Source organism: Thermobia domestica, chromosome 1, assembly GCF_964235325.1.
Source record: "Thermobia domestica chromosome 1, izTheDome1.hap1.1, whole genome shotgun sequence".
Lineage (NCBI taxonomy): Eukaryota > Metazoa > Arthropoda > Insecta > Zygentoma > Lepismatidae > Thermobia > Thermobia domestica.
Genome location: NC_137454.1, coordinates 319,690,698 through 319,709,420, shown reverse-complemented (window position 1 = coordinate 319,709,420; position 18,723 = coordinate 319,690,698). Strand labels below are relative to the sequence as shown.

The 18,723-nt window shown below is 35.2% G+C and overlaps 1 long non-coding RNA gene across 1 annotated transcript; it reads left to right on the top strand.

Moving 5' to 3' along the window:
• Positions 1 to 3,856: 3,856 nt before the first annotated feature.
• LOC145667898 (uncharacterized) lies at positions 3,857 to 8,654 on the top strand. The gene is made up of 3 exons (XR_014127923.1): positions 3,857 to 3,950; positions 6,771 to 6,928; positions 8,505 to 8,654. It is a non-coding gene; the product is annotated as an uncharacterized LOC145667898 (long non-coding RNA).
• The last annotated feature ends 10,069 nt before the right edge of the window (positions 8,655 to 18,723 follow it).

The following is an 18,723-nucleotide window of genomic DNA, read 5'->3' as shown; positions in this document are numbered from 1 at the left end:
TCCTTATTTCTTTATTTAAAAAAAAAATCAAACAACAATAACTTCTTTAAGAGATGATGTGAGCTAACAGAAATATTATTATTATCATGTTAGTCACGTAGTGTATATATAACAAGGATATTATCTATTTGAGGCAAATTCTAGTAATTTCCCATATTCTAGCATTCACTTTACAAGAAGATGCAGAAGTGACATATCCGGAAACGTTGTAAAGTGATCTTGAAGGATGTCCTTTTTCTTTAAATTCTTTTTTATGAAATTCAAATGAGTTGCTTTTTAAAATATCCATTTCTTTTACCATTTCCATTCTTCTACTATTATTAGTATATATATATATCATGTTCTTCTTTTATCTAAATTTTATGCTAATGTTTATATGAAAATCAAGTTCTTACATGAATTATGCTTTTCATTCTTTGGTAGATAAGGCTTTTTTCAAACTAAGCGGATCTGCTGTTAATGGAAGAACAGGATATAGCTCTTTTCAACAGTTGTAATTTCTTTTTCGGAGTGTGATAAATAAGGATAGATACAGGACAAAATTTGCAGGCAATTAAATGTTTATTACTTTGATCTCTCACACTCTCACCCTCCAACACAATTGTTCCGAGTCCTCTAGTCCACCCTTATACTCGAACTCCGAGCTGACAAATGCCCTCCACTCGTGCTCAACTTTCAACTTCTAATTGGCATTGGCTTATCACTCATTCTCATTCTCCTGGTTGAGGATACAAAATTTTCCTTTTTTCTCATCAAATTTTCCCTAGTTTCCTAGTTTGTTGAGTGTCTAATTCTTATGATAGAAATTATATGACTAGATGAATTTAGCTATGCTAAAGGAAGTGCCAACTATATTTGTTTTGTTCATGGTTTTCTGCTTCTAAACACAACTACACTCTCAACAATGAGTGCAAATTATGCTACTTTGAACACACACATACACATAAATGCTATTGTATTGGTTATTTGTGAATATTTATTGTCAATCACTCAGCACCAGAATTTCCCTGGATATTTGTTTTATCGAAAAATCCCTTTTTCTTTTTTTGCTAAATTTACGTATGAACTTTTCGTAGATTAAGGAAATTTTACGCAAACTACGAACACTGGTTCAAATGGAGTAACGGTATAGAATCCACGGAGTGACTGCACTCAAAGTAGTAGACCATCTATAGCACTTACTTTCGTATCTCCTAAAGTTTTCTCAAACTTTTAATTTTGGACTTCCAACTTATGTGGCCCTCACCGATGCTGCGGTAGCAAGAGTACGTACCTTTGGTTCACGGATCCAGATTCAATTCCCAATTGGAGGGCCTCGAAATTTGAATGCATAATGGTAGTTCGAGTTCCACCTTAAACTGCAGATCCACGTTTCATGTGGCCTCGGTGCTAAAAAGAGAGAGAGAGAGAGTAAGCTTTAACAAACCAATCCAAACTCTACAATGCGTAAGTATCAGAAGTTCTATTGAACGTCTGTGCCCAACCGTAGGTCTGTTTCTGGACAGGTATCAGACCAGAAATTACGTATAAGAAACTAAAAAACGGTCTTCTGATATGAATTCACCTTTCCGTTCTTGTCTTTCTGTAACTGGAAGGATAATTAATCCAAGCAAGAAGTAATGTATTTATTAAAGAGTTTTTTTTTTTTTTTAAATAACACATAACGAAAAATCTAATAAGAAAAAGTCAGAGAGCGTTAGTTATACCAATTTCCGAACAAAATTAAGAATACGGTCACAAAGTCAGATTATCCACACGCATCTAAAACTTTCAGTTTTCATAAACATTCTTTCAGATCTAAGTATTCAGTGCAATCTACAAAAATGTGCTGAATATTTAATGGAACATTACAATATTTGCAAGACGGATGGTTTGTTTTGATATGAATCGAGTGTCACTAGAATAGTCTGGCTTTAATCTCTCAATTGGAACGGGAAATTGTAGAAATATGTTTCTTCCGTTTTTATTATTCAATTTTCATAGAGCAAAATTGGTAAGAAAGATAAAGAAATTACTTTTTGACATAGACTCAAATCCCAACAGTCAATCTTCGTCTTTAAGCACATTGAAAATGGAACTGATATATCTATCACTTCTAGTTAGAATATAGGAACACTATAGTTTGAAAGTTTATCACCTTTTGCTTGGAAAATGCGCAAGTGGAGAGTGGGGAAAGGTGCTAATTCCAATACCCAAATGGTATTGGATCTGGGAATATCTCGACGTGTTCGTGGTATTTCTACGCGGAAAGCAGTGGCCATTAAATGATAGAGATAGGCAGGGCCGGAATGATCCCCCCCCCCCAGGGTTCGCGTAGGGCTCCCGGATTTGGAATGGACTCTTCTGGTCTGTGGTCAAACTGTGAGATTGGGTAGCTGGTACTTGTACTGGCAGAACGCGAGCTCGCCTTATAACGCTCTGGTCCCATACCCACAGAGCATGGTAGACCCTGACTCGCTAGCAGAGCTGCCACGAGGTAAAACTGGTAGGCAATAAGGACTTCGATCTGGCCACACAGTGGGTGTATCCTCTTTCCTAGCCTGATATAGTGGTTGCATGCCTAAGATCAACAAGATCGAGGGCCTAACCTTGTAGGTTCACTAAGTGCGCAACAACATAGTGTCCAGTACAATGCAAACATTGGCCTAGTGGTTATCGATACCGGGCCATTAACCTAGGCCAACAGGCTATGTCTCTTGTCCTGCGAGGCGAGGTAAAAGTTCCAGAAAACCACTTTACATCTAATTGAATTTTTTGTTGGGACGCTAAATTGATTGTAGAAAACCACTTCTCGCTATCTATAAAATTACCTTTTTACTTTATGGTGATCTACGTTAAAACCGGAAATAGTTAATTTCTGCCACTTCCGCTTTAAATAAAGGTAACACATATTCTTAGAAAACTAAGTCGATTCCAAAATACCGCTTCTTGCTATCTCTTACCGTTTTTCCTCTATATGGATCAATATTGAAACCGGAAGTTACAGTGGATTTCAGTCACTTCCGGCTTAGTAGAGAGATAAGGACGGAGGTGATGTGTATTCTTGGGACGCTTAATCTATTGCTGGAAATTGTTTCTCGCTATTATTGTTTTTGCTATTTAATAATCAACGCTAAAACCGGAAACAGTTGATTTCTACCACACTTCCAGTTTGAAAATAACATTCAACAACAAACTGATTTATAACTTTAGACCTTTTACATCCGGGCCCAAATTGATGCTGATTCTTTTTTTTCTTTTTTTCTTTTTTCTTTTTTTTCTTTTTTTCTTTTTTTGTCTTCCGTGCGGACAGAGTAAATATACAAAAAGGAGTTTTGGTAATCCAAACTCTTTAACTAAGCAATTTACCATATACCTAGCTATTTGGCGTGATTGTAGGAAGAGAATCCATTTAAATTAATATGAAGGTCAGGGATCTCAATGTTATAGACATTTCATTATCTTGGAAAGGGATGTATTTGGTAACAATCGAAGACCTTCACTTTTCTGTTACATTTTATATGCGGATGCTGAAAGCTAGGTTGGTTTATAACATTAAAACAGTGATTAATACTAATAATTATTTATCCTTTAAAGGAGTAAATATAATAATCGTTATGCAAAATTATAATGTTTACAGTAATGCTTGCAAAAATAACGATGCATCGCATAAGATTAATGGCGGTTTAATATCTTCTGGTATTTATACACTTCGAAATTTACTACGCAGTTATATCGTCTTCTGAACAATTTCAATCGACATAACTGGAAGTGGAAAGTGCGAGGCTTAGTGAATTTTTATTAGATTAAAAAATAATAAAAAAGAAAATAAACTAGTTCACTGCGTCTTAACAGCAAGGTCATCCAAGACCCTCGCCTCTTATATAATCCCAGCCCAGGAAGTGAACTTCAATCTGTGTTATTGCGGACGAACGTAGACACAACTTTACCAATCAACCATGCTGAAGCTTGTGAGTAGAGTTTATTTTATTATTTCTGGGCGTTTGTTGTTTGAAATCTTGATGCTTGAGTTAACATCTCGAAGGATGGAAAAGTAACATACACTTTATTGTTTTATATTGAAATATAAGTTGACATGTATTTTTAAGTGGTAGGTGGACAAAATAATCTTAGACTGTGACTTATACTAAATATATAAGGTTTAAAATGTTTTAAAGATACGAGCAGGGCCGGATTTATCGTTTTGTCGCCCGTAGGACGAAATGTATTTGCCGCCCCTCGTTCCGACCAAAATTTTAACATAGAAAATTTAAAAACCAAATGAACTTTCGAATCACAATCAAAATTTTCATTGAAAATGAATCTTTGTTTCAACTTTCTTAAACGATAAATTTAATGAAATTTAATGCTGAATTTGGCATGAAGAAAGATTTGAATTGTTATAAATTTAAGTTGCTTAAAGTAATGTACAGGTAGGGGTAAAAGTGGATCTGAAAAGGTAGGGGAATGATGACGTTACGCCATTCCCTATGTCTACCTTTGACCACTGTATTTTTTTTAAAATTAGGGGGATGCCATGGATATTTTTTGGAAGTAGAGGAATGACCTCCTCCCGCGTTACCCCTCACTTTTACCACTGCGTACAGGGAATAGTTAGTAAATTTTTTACAATATGCACTAGTGCAATAATGAAAGAAATTCCTTTTGAATTTTCGTTCTTAATAGTTTTGAATGTTCAAACACTAAAAATATCACTACGCGAATAGAATAATTGGATTTTGTTTCTATTCTCGACTGTAACACAAAATGATCATATTGATTACAAGAAATAAAACCACTATTATCTATATCACATTCTTTTAGTCACATTAAAAGTATTATAAGTAAATGAAACAGGAGAAAGGGTATTATGAAACAGTATAAGAAAATTTGTTGTCATTGTCCAGAATTTGTGCTAGTATATATATTCAGTTTTATAATAAATTAAAGATGATTTTTTTCTAAATTTTCGTGCAACGTGCACCCTGGCGGAAATAGTGGCTCAGTAGTAGAGAGCTTACCTCTGGTTATGCTGAGTCCCTGGTTCGATCCCCGGTCAAGTAAGTTTGTAGTGGACAAAATGGTGTTTATGGGTTTTCTCGCAGTACTCATGTGTCATCTCACACTGTCATTCTACCAATTGTTCCATCATCATTCACTTGTCTTAATCATTGTATCCCATAACTTCACGGGCATAATATGTTTCGTTAAGCTAAAAGATTTAATAAAATTTCATTTTCTGCCAACGTGTCAAAGCCTGTGAGTCTACTGTAAATCCGACCCTAGTTAAACGGGTTGCATAATCTTCTTGGCGCAAATGTTTAGTTATACTTAGTCCTTACCATAAACGCAAGACGCTTGACTCTGTCAATCACATTAATTTATAATAGTTCACAGTAATACTGTTAGTTGTCACTAGCAGCACTGCCTCCTACCTGATGCCAAGTGATGTCGCTGGCGCACAGCAAACTTGGAGACGAGTCGAAGGCTTGCCGGGAACAACTAGGGGTATTAATGTAGAAGAATTTACTTTAGTAAGGAGATTACTAGATCCAGGAATACCTTAAATTGTCTCTAAGAAATGTCGGTGATATGCAGAACCACGTTGTTTGATGTCAATTTACAATGGGTTTAAATTGAACTTATACACCAGAAAAAATATTAGGGTTAGCGTACGCGCCTTTGGCGTGGGAGACCCGGGTTCGTTTCCCGGCGGGAGCTCATGTGGTTCGGATTCCACGTTAATCAGTAGGTCCACGTCTCGTATAGCCTCGCTGCTGAACGGGACGTTAAACTCAAAATCAACTCAACTCAAAAATATTAGAGTACTATCAGAAGTTTCCGTTCTTTGCAAGGAAAGAATAAGGTACAATAGAAATGATATCAGTAATTTAAATCTTATAGAAATTATTCCTGTTTCTCTACCCAGAAACGGAATTTTCGAAAACATGAAAACACGTGTTAACTGGTGATAGCCTCGACGCCGTTTAAGTAAAAGTTCATCTCCCAATGGGGATAAGACGCCCATTGCGCCCTTTGAGGTGTACTAAGAGGGAGACATGTAAAAAATAATAATAAAAAATTATTGATATTAGTGTCGAATACAAAGTTTTCCGGGTCTCATACTTTCTATACCGTTCAACTTCAACTCTCATCGGCAAAATGTGGAAAAATAAGATGTGTCTGATGACTGAGATTACTGCCGAATCCATAATATTTTGGGGACGCTAAACTGTTAGGTGCCATTCCCGATGACAATTTAAGCCAATTAGATAAGGATGAGGATTTCAGCTGTCAGGGGCAACGCCGATTATCTTGGTTGTGGTTTTATATTTTACCGAAATTTTTACTTTTGACAGAGAAAACGCCGAAGGCTTTCCTTGTTATTATTTATACTATTCGGTTTCTTATTTTTTGACAGGGGCAACGCCAGTGCATTACATAAAACAACAATTATTTGCGCACGTATCCGTAATAACTACAGTAAATAAACTACAGTATTTCATATAAACATAGTATATGAGAGCAAATTAATATGTTTGAATTCTTCAAAAATCCAGAAGATTCACTGATCCCCCTTGTCCACCGCTACAGACATCCATGTCTGCATGTCTTATATTAATATGTATGTTGCTGTAAATTCAAAGCCAAAGATTTTCAGTTGATGAGTATTTTATGCAAAGTACTTGTAGTAGTAAAATGCCTTAGGATATGTAATTGTAAACCAATGTTTAAAAGTTTTGAAAAATAATACCTAGGTATAATATGATTATTTCTTTTTTGTGTTGAAGATCCTTCTTATTGCTGCCATCCTGGCTGTGATCGCCACGGTCTCTGCCCAATATTATCCTTACTATGGCGGCTACGGTGTTGGATATGGCTATGGCTATGCCTCTCCATACTCCTACGGTGGATATTACTACGGACGGCGATGAAAATAGCTAATCATGTAAGTTAAACCTAATATTCAATGCTATTAATGTAAAAGTATTAATGTAAATTTATACTCAATGCTGAGTATAAAATCTTATGCGCAGTTTTCAAAAAAGTAAAGGAAAAATTATAAGCCTAAAAGTTGATTCTGTATGACAACCATGCCACCTATTAAGATGCAGGGATTAGGATTAGTAGTTAGATTTCTGGCCTTTTGCCATCTATTATCAAGTTAGCCCGTCATGTATGAGGGATAATGTCAATCAGCGATCACACTATCTGAGGAAGGGTAAGGAAGGAAACGGAGTGGGAACGGTATGTTAAGTACCATCCTGGTATTTTCATGTTCGGAATGAGGAAAATCCTGGAAAACCTCAGTCAGGATGGATGAACCGATTTTTTTTTTTTTTTTTTACAATTTTTCAACCGTCTATATTCTCACCAGGAATCAAATCCGGGACCCCTCGCACCAAAGACTAAAGAGTTAGCGACTACGCTACGCATGGTCATATTTTTTAAGATGAAACTGAAACGAAGATGAAGGTGAAGTTCATATCCTTATGAAGCTACTCATTCTGACACATAATTAGAGTTGAACATGAGTTGAAAATATATTTTTAAAAGGCTATAATTTCGTTAGAGAGGTGCCTACGTATGAAAGCGTAAGAAAGACATTGCAGAGAGAAAGAAGCAACAATGAGCAGATGCAGTCAGACACAACCACAAGAGAAAAAGGTCCTAAAGAGTATTTTGCAGAACAGTGGTTGAACCATCCTGCTTTTGCCTTCCCATGCATGGGACTTATCATCATTTAAGAACTCTGTCACTTTTTAAAAACATTCGTTATCCAAGTTAGAGGTGAAAGAACGTAGTAGTAATTTAAGATTACAAAACAAGAGTTTTTTAAGTCACACTAAGTAAGTACCTCATATCTGGATCTCAAAAGGGCCAGATATTTGATACCTAGTAGTACTAGATTTATTCCACGAAACAGATATCAGCTAGTGAATTTAACTAATATAGCCCGCACTGGTAATTCTTGACTGTGATTTGCAAACTGCAGCTCAGTAATTTCCTATTAGGTGTTCTGTGACTTCAAAGTTTGCTGCTGTCATTCATAGTAAACCCCATGGAAAGAACAAGGAGCACAGAAAAGTTAGCGTTTATAAACGGGAGTATTCCGAGAAAATCTACGGATACGACGTTTTCCATCACAAATTTACTTGGCCGGGAATCGAACCAGGGACCTTGTGCATCAGAAGTAAGCACTCTTTCACTGAGCCACCGTGCCCCCTAGAAACAGAAATAAATGTATGTTTAGCAGAGTTTATTTATTCTTGTAATTTTTCGAATGGCTAAAACGTGCTCCGATGTTGTATACAATGAACAATTGCAAATTACCATTATTTATAAACTTTTCGTCTCCTTTAGCCTTCAAAAGGCAACTTTAAAAAAAAAATAATAAATCTTAGAGATGAGAATTTTATTTCTGATGTGACTGTAGAATGACTCGCAAAACATGCTCCGATATATGTTAACTATATTGGTAATGTATGTAGATAATTAAAACAACTTCTTATTCTGTTTTGCAGGTTCGTGCACTCTTTGTACCTGTCATGCCAATCTGCATGTGAATAGGCTTCCTTAACCCGTTATTTCTTCTTCAAATCTCAAAAGACATTTTATGTATATACAAATTGTTTGTTAAAATATTTTGAAAAATAAATTTCACTTCCAAATTATATGTAATTTTACTGTTTTGTGTTTTTATTTCCTCATTAATAATAGGATTGTTTTCACTGAATACATTACAGAGACCAATAAGCTGTTCTTCAATACTTGTTCTAACTTTAAAAAATAACTGTAAAAAACTAAAAACAATGCTTTTATTTTTTTTAAAAAAAATGCACTAAAATAAGTGGATTTTTTTAGGTGTAAAATCAAGAAATATAACCAAGACTATAAAAACATTGTACGCACTTCTTAAGTTTCATAGTCAAAGTTTTTATGTACATAAGCACACCAAATAAGAATTAAATGACTCGAATGCTTTTAGTTTGCCATTTCTTCATTTTACCCGACTAAACATGTTTACCACTTGCGCTGTACAATACATAAGTAGATGACTAATCATACTTATGTGTAAAAACAGTTGCCTTACTCTACCACGCACACAAGTTGCGAATAATAACGAAAGTAATTAAACATATATGATCACTACATGGAATTTATTTATTCCTTTTGAGTCTTTATTTCTATATGATGGTCATAGACTGCACTAATAATGGTAACCAGTAGTATGTGACTTCATTTATGACGAGGTGGTTTGTGTTGGAAGTGTTTTCACGTGAAGAGTACACGGACATGATTCTTATGTACGCTAAAATGCAGCGAAATCCGTCCGAAGCTAGGAGGTTATATCAGGAATGATTCCCAATGCGACGATTACCGTCAGTACATGCATTTAGACACATAGAAATGAGACCTAGAACATATGGCTTATACAAGGTGTAAGCATAGACCACTACGTGACAACGAGGATAATATAGAATGCGTGACTTTTTTTATTTTCAAGAACATTCAACGCATAGCAAGTATGTAATAGTGCTTATTTTGCCATGTTTGTTACATTTCTTGACATTTAAATCGTCGTACTTCAACTATAACGAACTACTGAGAGTTGACAGTTTTGTTTAAATAATCCATGAATGTCAAATTTTGCGTCTAGGTTCTTAGAGGTTTTGTGGCCCAATGTGGGTGTCGTAGTGATTTGTCAAATTTAATTTAAAATGCCGTATTACAATACATTAAACAACAGCTCTTGTCTTCGTGGTGCAGTTACCTCACCATGGATAGTGTTTGTTCCTTTGTGTGAACAGTGCGAGAACGACCCTGACTGTGAACACAAACACAATCAGGAAAATTATTATCGTTTAAGATGTTAATTTTCTTTCTCATTTTCTCTTTTTCTCTCTTTCATTCTCTCCCTTCCTTTCTCTCTCTCTCTCTTTTTCTCTCTGTTGTAAAGCAAAAAGAATTCAATTTTACAGCTGTCTTCGAGAAAGTATCCTTTCTATCGAAGTCTCACTCAAAGGCTGTTAAAATATTGACTACGTACTTTTTTGAGTTGCCCAGCACAATTGAGTCCCTATCTTATTCCCTAGTCTCGTGGGGTATTATCTCGTAAAATTGCAAACAGGTTTCGCGATTGGAGATGTCGATTAACCTGGAAAATAATATTAGTAAACTTACTTTCAAATGAAGTGTTAGGTTCACACGTTGTCAACTTCCCTATCGTGGGGTTTGAGCAACTTCCCGTTTCCAATGGAAAGATAGTAAAGTGCGTATGCACTTGAAACAAATACCAAACATATGAAAACATGTCTTCGTGCTGTCTTTTTTATACAAATATTTGGTCACCTCCTATTGAGTGGAAAACGAAAATAAAAATATAAGTTGCTAGAGACTACAGCCTTAGAGCCTTATTTAGTGGTAAAGCAGCTATCCAATATACAAGAGATTGGGTTTCGATTGCCGTCAGTTCAGTGTTCAATGTTTCTCTGCTTATTTGAACATAATTGCACGCACAATGAATTGTCTTTATAATTACCAGTAATTTTAATACATTTCTAATAGGCCTATTTATTATCTTCGCAGCTCGAATCTAATAAGATAATGAGTATCATTATTGTTGTTCGTTATCATCATTATCATTATCAATTATTGTCGATCCACTGCTGAATGAATGTCTGGAATGATCTGACAAGCTAACCCATACTGCTTCTTAATTTCGTCACACACCCTCGTATTAGGACGTTTCCTAGGCTTTCCTTGACTATTTGTATCCAGTTAAGGATTCTTTTCATCCACATGCCACATGTTCTTCTTATAGGTGTCCCGTCCACTGTCTTTTGAATCCCTTTATACTTCACTCCTGTCATCTTCCTGATCCATGTATTTCTTTTCCTATTTTTCCGGCTTATTCATAGCATATTTAGCTTAACTTATTGTTTTCCTACATTGTAGTAATACAAATCGTCAAAATTCCTATATTCTGTGCACATAGTAGTATAATTACTATTCATAAATGGGATGAACATAAATGTTCAACGTACTGTAGTATACATTATTTTAAACTCTATCTATGTGTTAAGTACAATTGTATGGAACTACATACAATTGGAAAGACACTTATGTATGACATTTCGACACCTGTCTATGATAACTTTGATTCAAATTAAGTTGGTGGTGGTTTTGTAAACGACGCATGAATTTCGCAGTAAAGAATGGTAATGAACATCTACGAATATTCTCCAAATGCTGGCTTGCTAGTATTTTCTATCGTTTGCTTCGATATGCATGCTTCTTTAGAATGTTATTCAAATTAAAATTGTGTAATCTTGAAAAATTGTTTTTTTGATAGATATGTAACAAAAGGTTATTTATTTCAGATGGAACATCCCTTATTTAGTGATGGTTTTGGAACCTATGATTTCTGTTAATTGGAAACTACAGGTGTAGTTTAGGTTGTCTAAAGTAAAATAATTTGTTTTGTTGAATTAGCGAACAAATTAGATTAGTGCTTTGATTACTAATTGCTAGTATATTATTCAAGAATTTCAGCAGGACTTCATTAGAAGAATTCACTCACGATTGATGCTAAACAGACCTTTTAATATGGAGCTTGATTCCACAATAAAGTAATTGCTGAAACACGTAACCAACCTTAGCAATATTTTCACTCAAACTTTTTTTACGTCATTTAGCGTAAATGTAAATTGTTGTTAAGTATATACTTTCTTAACGTTCCAGAATTATGCTCTTTAGACGAAGGAAGATGGATGATTAAGGCAAGAAAATCATTATGGAGAATTTGGTGGAATGAGAATGTGGGAGGAAACGGGAGAACCCGAGAAGATCCACAGACATGATGTTGTCCACCACAAACTTACTTAGCCGGTGATCGAATCAGGGACCCCACACACAAGAAATAAGCACTTTACCACTGAGTCACCGATATATTTACTGTCAAAATCACTTTGACAATTCGAGTTCATGGAATCTAGCAATATATTGACCAAATTCAATTATTTTGAAGGAAAAGAAAACGTTCTTGGATCTCGAACGTGTTATGGAACGGACTAAATTTGGATTCCAAATTATCATTGAAGTCATAGTGCTAAATTACTATACGAGCAAGTTTTGCAGCAAGACTTTCACATAAAATTACCTGCAAACTATTTTATTGTAGTTAAAATATTCTTCATTTCGCTGCTCTTAGAAGCTGTAATTTCTACTGAGCTCAAAACTTTTATCCATATAATCTGAATTATCCCAATTCATATCTTAATAACACCTGTAAGAAGAAATGAAAATATTATATAAATTTAGTAATAATCTGTATATTTATTAAGAATGTCCAGAGAGAGACTCAAAATTATTATCTAATCTCTATGTCAGTATTACTTAAACCTAATTCCAGAAGCTTAACATTAACATAATATCATATTTTTAACTTTCACCTTCCTTTGACCATGCGGAAAGCTACGTGAAGGAAAGGCAGATGAGCACAAATGTTTCTCCAAAATGTGTCTCAAAATTTATGATACTTGACAAGTCGTAAGAAGTAATTGTTACGCAACTATGGCGGAGGATAAAAGCCTTCTGTTTATGTGTGTTAGTAATAGCTTGAAATAGTTGATAATAAGGTCACTGCAGCAATAACAGAAAATAAGCATTTATTTATTAAATGTAAATACCACAATTTTAAGATATAAAAACAATAATCTGTATGACACTGTTGGTTACATACCTCGGTAGAAGCTAAATTGCATAAATTTATCATACGTGACTTTATGAACAATGCCTGACCTAGTCTATGCCACAGTGCTTTCAACCTTCAAGAAGTCCCAGTGCGGTACATAAACACACACGCAATTTTACAATGTTATTAGCGCTGAACACATGTAGCCACATGCGCATGCTAGGCATGAGCAAGTAATATTTTACAAACATGTTCATGAACCTGACCCCACCCACACCCGCACTAATTTTAAAACATGTGCTAAAAATTAGTGCCCAATTAATACCGACAACCTACAATGTTAAAGAAATTTCTGCTGTTCCACAAACATCAAAATACAAGAAAGATTCTGGGTGGGGGTAAGTTCACGCTAACCCAGGCACTATTCCGATTGAGAAGAAACCGATACAAGAAGATAGTGTTAAACTAGCTAATGCTGGCTATACCACACAGACAGAAAATTAGTGCTATTATCGGAAGGTCAAAATATATCCGAAAATCTTTTAAACATATAAATTAGTACTATTTATCTTATCATTAAAGTGAGGAATCGATTGTTTTCTTCGATGATGCCTCCATTAGGGATTTATCGAATATATTTTGACCTTCTGATAATAGTACTGATAATAGTGCGTCATCGTCAGCACTAACTTAACACTAACTTTGTGTATGGGTTTTATCTCACTCGGATGAATGTATGGGGCTAACGCGAACCTTGCTCCACTCAGGATCTTTTATGTTTTTTGAAGTTTGTGTAACAACATGATTTTTTAACATTGTAGGTCGTCGGCACTAATTGGGCACAGATTTTTGGTACGTTTTAAAATTAGTGCGGATGTGGGCGGGGTGAGGTTCATGGACATTCTTAAAACGTCCTATTATGCTTATTAAACTAATATGAGTGTGTTTGTATTTCATAAATGTGAAGAAATTATTACGAAGAAATTTGATATATAAAGCTCGTATATTAAAGTAAAATGTTTAATATTTTCACTTTCTTAAAATAACTCTAAAAATGGCTTGGTTTCTGGGTTATTGAATATTTAAAAACATTGGAACTAATGCATTAACAGTATTGGTCCTAGTTAGGTTCGTATGCATGAAGAAGTACGAGGAGGAAACCGGGTCCGAGTCCTTAATTAGCGCGAGTCTTACAGAGGATTGGGAGTCTCAGCTCAGGCGAATGCGAATTTTATTGAGGACCAGCTGAAATGCCCGTTTTTTCGCACGGAAAAAATACATTTACGGAATTATTATTGTTAACGAAAAATTTGATGCCCCCTTTCCGTCGTTACCCGGCTATTTATTTATCACAATCTTCTATCAGATAGGAAAAGAAATGAAATCTTTCTGTACTGTAAAATTGAAGTAAATTTCTAGAATATTCTGTTTAGTTCTACTCGTTTCTTAAAGTTTCAAGAAGTTTTTATAGAGTTCTATTCGTTCTATTAGATTAAACCAGGGCTTAATAGTTAATGAGTATCACCAATCAGCTTAACAACACCAAAAACTATGGACTAGGTATTAATTTCGATCATTTTGGACGTTTTATTTTTCACCCCTTCTCACCCAACATGAAGATTTGGGGGAGGGAGTGACAGGGATCTAAACGGCATATGAATGTCACTATTCATTTTAGATTCTGATAACTATGGATTGAATACTAATACCGGTCGTTTTTTAAAATTATTTTTCGCATTTCACTCCTTCCCATCCCACAATCTAGTAATGATAGTATTATTTTCTACATTATTGTAGTCATATATCTACCAAATTTGGTGAAAATTGTTCCAGGTGTTCCAGAATTACGCTGCATACAGACAAATACAAACACACACACATACACACAGAGAGAGAGAGAGAGAGAGACAGGGAGAGAAGATAATATTATATCGGTAAATTTGCCCCTTACAAATAAGGGATCACAACATAAACATTTGTGCAAGTTGGGTTGGATATCTTCCAAACTTAAATTATTAAGTTTTTCGAGGGAAAAAGGTGTTCGCTCCTCTAGGAGTGCTAAGGGTGTCTTAGTTCAGAGTTGTTTTTTTTTCAGATTGTAAATCATATGTATACGAAGTTTGTTTGAAATCGCTCGAAGCGTTTCAGAGTTATGTTTGAACATATACATGTATGTGTACTGCTAGTCTGATCTCAAGAGAATGTCAGTTTCAGATAGTGAGAGCGTTACTGAGATTAGTGAATACAAGTCCATTTTAAGTATACGAAGCCTATATTCGTGAGAGCACCAGTGATCCCCGCTTGCAAAAGGTCGTTTCTAGGCTAACCATTACAGAAATTGTATTCTCTACTTGATAACAAAAATTATTATAGTTTTTGACCACTGAAAACCTATAGATTATATTAAAGAATTCTTAAAACGTTGCGTAAGGTTAAATTCTAAGAATGTAGTGTGGTAATTTCTTCCCAAAGCAAGTACACAATAATATATAAATCAAAACGAGGATCTAGCCATAAAAGGAGCAAAAGCATTTTGCAATATTTTTTAATACACTAAGTGGACAGTGGACACACGTGGAGTTAGCTATGTCATTGCTCAGGCATCCGAGAACATTTATGTCCTATTGTTCTTTAAGGGCAGTTCACACGTTGCAGATAGCAAACCGCGTGTGGCACGTGAACAGAATCATGTCTCTCTTTCTTGCAACGAGGTGAAAGAAGGCAGAGTAATAATTACCTTTTTAATTGGTGCAGATATAATTTAGTGCAGGAAGCATGAATATTTTGAAAAATGCACTAATAGTAATGGAATCTCAAATTAAATCAATATTTCTATTAAGTTAGTAAAGTAAAGGCTTTACTTTACACATCTGAAGCAGATATTTCCAAATGAATGTTTTTCTCTCCTTCTTCGTAAAATACACGGAGAAAGGAAGGAGCAGGTAGGTAAAGTGACATTGTTTGAAAGACTGTGCTGACATGCAAACATGAACAGTGATATCATAGTCGATGATTTTACAGACATTGTACTTGTTGATTCATTAGTTTGCGTACACTACGAACACTTGATTATTCTTCCACCTACATTAATCCCTCTCTTCTTTCTCATTGTGTTTCTCTCTGTTTCTCTCCGATTGTAAAAATGTGATTCTAGGTCATGCTTTGTCTACTTGGAACAGACTGCTGTAAAGTTTTAATTTGATTATTTATGATATTTTCTTAAAATTTAATATGGACTCTTATTGTCATCATTATTTACTCTACCCTAACAGATAAAAGAAAGGTATGTGGCGTACGTAAAAGCGTAGCTTACATGTGTAAATCCTGGAGAGTTTGGACTTAACGTAGGACTATATGTAACATCCTGCACCGAACGTAGTTTTATAATTCTTTCCGTATGAGTGTTCCATCTATACGCACTTTCCGTATGTGTATTCCATCTATACGTACTTTCCGTATGAGTATTCCATCTATACGTACTTTCCGTATGAGTATTCCATCTATACGTACTTTCCGTATGAGTATTCCATCTATACGTACTCTCCGTATGAGTATTACATCTATACGCACTTTCCGTATGAGTATTTCATCTGTACGTACTTTCCGTATGAGTATTCCATCTATAGGCACTTTCCGTATGAGTATTCCATCTATACGTACTTTCCGTATGAGTATTCCATCTATACGTACTTTCCGTATGAATGTTCCATCTATACGTACTTTCCGTATGAGTATTCCATCTATACGTACTTTCCGTATGAATATTCCATCTATATGTACTTTCCGTATGAGCATTCCATCTATACGTACTTTCCGTATGAATATTCCATCTATACGTACTTTTCGTATGAGTATTCCATCTATACGTACTTTCCGTATGAGTATTCCATCTATACGTACTTTCCGTATGAGTATTCCATCTATACGTACTTTCCGTATGAGTATTCCATCTATACGTACTTTCCGTATGAGTATTCCATCTATACGTACTTTCCGTATGAAAGAAAGAACTGTATATAGGCGATAAGGATCCCACATACAAATGGATGTATATAACATATAGCTAACGTATATAATATATGAAAGACTGTTAGATGTCAGGCATCCTACAGTGGCATGATGCAGCATCTAAACGGGAGAAAAGCAGTACGTATGTTGCATATGGATAACGATGCTCCGTATATAGATTTCAGTAGTAAACATATGGATTTCATATATTTTTACAATATACCGCTGTCCGGATAACATATTTTTCTTCTCAGTACATCATTGGCAATTTCTTTGTTACAAGGCCATAAAATTAAACATACAAGGACTGAACTGGGATCAATTCATATATGGCAAAATGGAGTAGCTCTTGATGATATTCCCGAGTTCGTGAACGTGTCGTAGTACAGTGGACTGAGATTGCCGAGTTGGTTTGACAATCGTCATGTACGGTGGATAAATTTTCCTCAATATAATGTCGTATCACCTCAGAATCTGTTACTCTGAGGCGGCCGGACCTTGGCTGATCTTCGACATATTTACAATGAGCACGAAATTTATAGTAGCAACGAGCTCCTGCTGTGATTCACTGCACTTTACCGTTTCGCATGGCAAGTGTTTTAGGTGTCTGCAGCAGAGCTATTCCCGGGATCGAACTCATCCAATAACAGTTCACGTATCAGACGTTGTTAATCACTCATCGTCATTGCTAGTGAAAAGTGACCGAAAATATTGACGGTATGGCGCTGGCCTCCATGTTAAATAGTCCGGTTGCCACACTACCTCTTGGGCCAGTTGGACCTTGTACTTACGGTCGATCACGACATATTACACGCTCTTGTCTGGGTTGCGGAAATATTGCAAAACTTATTAACGTTCTTTGTATTATTATTGTTGGCCCTGTACATTAGTTGAAAATTAACAATAGAATTTATGTAAGAACGAGGAACTCAAAACACTGTATCAATATAATTAAGTAGATAGATCTGCTCATACTTCATGTATGAACTTAAACAAAACAACAAGTCGAATATAATTTATTCCTTTACTATCTGAAATGTATTTTCTTTGTTATTGAAGAATAGGTTACAGAAAGCATTTGAATTCCTTTCATCTTAGGATACGAATTTCAGTGCAAGCGTAATTATAAGGACTCATAAGTTCTATGTATGGCATAGGTTTTGAACCTGCCTACCCATTTAGGATACACCGTTTAATCAAAGTGACGTGATAAAAGTCCAACTTGAGGTCAGTGGCGGATCTACAATGTAAAAACCGACGGGGACAACCAGAACCCACATTATCATGAGTTATCGCAAATAATCATGCAAATCGCAAATAATTTTAATTTCAAATCCGTTTCCGCACTTCGTTAACAGGAACTAGGAATAAATAATGTATCATTCCTTTCACCAGTTAGAGTTAGACATAAAGCACGAATTATCAATGAATAAATTGTAGGCATTTTCAAGTACGGTAGCTCAACAGATTAGTCACAAGACTTTTGCGCCTTATATAGCAAAAAAAAAAAAAAAGTAATTAACATTCAACTAAATGTTGAATATAAATATACAACTCACTATTATTAATGTTATCCTAGAAGTGTTCAATAAAGAATAAAATGGAACACTTACTGTAAACTTTCAAAAATATACCGTATAAATAATAATTTTGTCAGTCAAAATACTGGGGGTTGGCGCTAAGCCCCCAGGGCCCAGGCTAAATCCGCCACTGCTTGAGGTCTATAATTCATTTCAAACGAATCAGCTGTTTCTCCTTGATGCAATCGCAAACAACAGATAACGCCCATTTCAACACGGTGAAGAAACATGGAAAACGATCTCTGTCCCATCCTTCTTTAAAACAGGAATTTCAAAATCACTGGGATATGTGTCCGCTTATTTTTAATTAAGACTTTATATATATTAAGTGTCATGTTCCTAGCTTGAGGTATTCATGAGATTGTCAGTTTCCCCATATAAAATTTGACTCCCGCATATGGGTGTTCAGAAAGTAATTATGTAGTGCCATGTTGTGGTGTGCTAAGTGATTATATGATT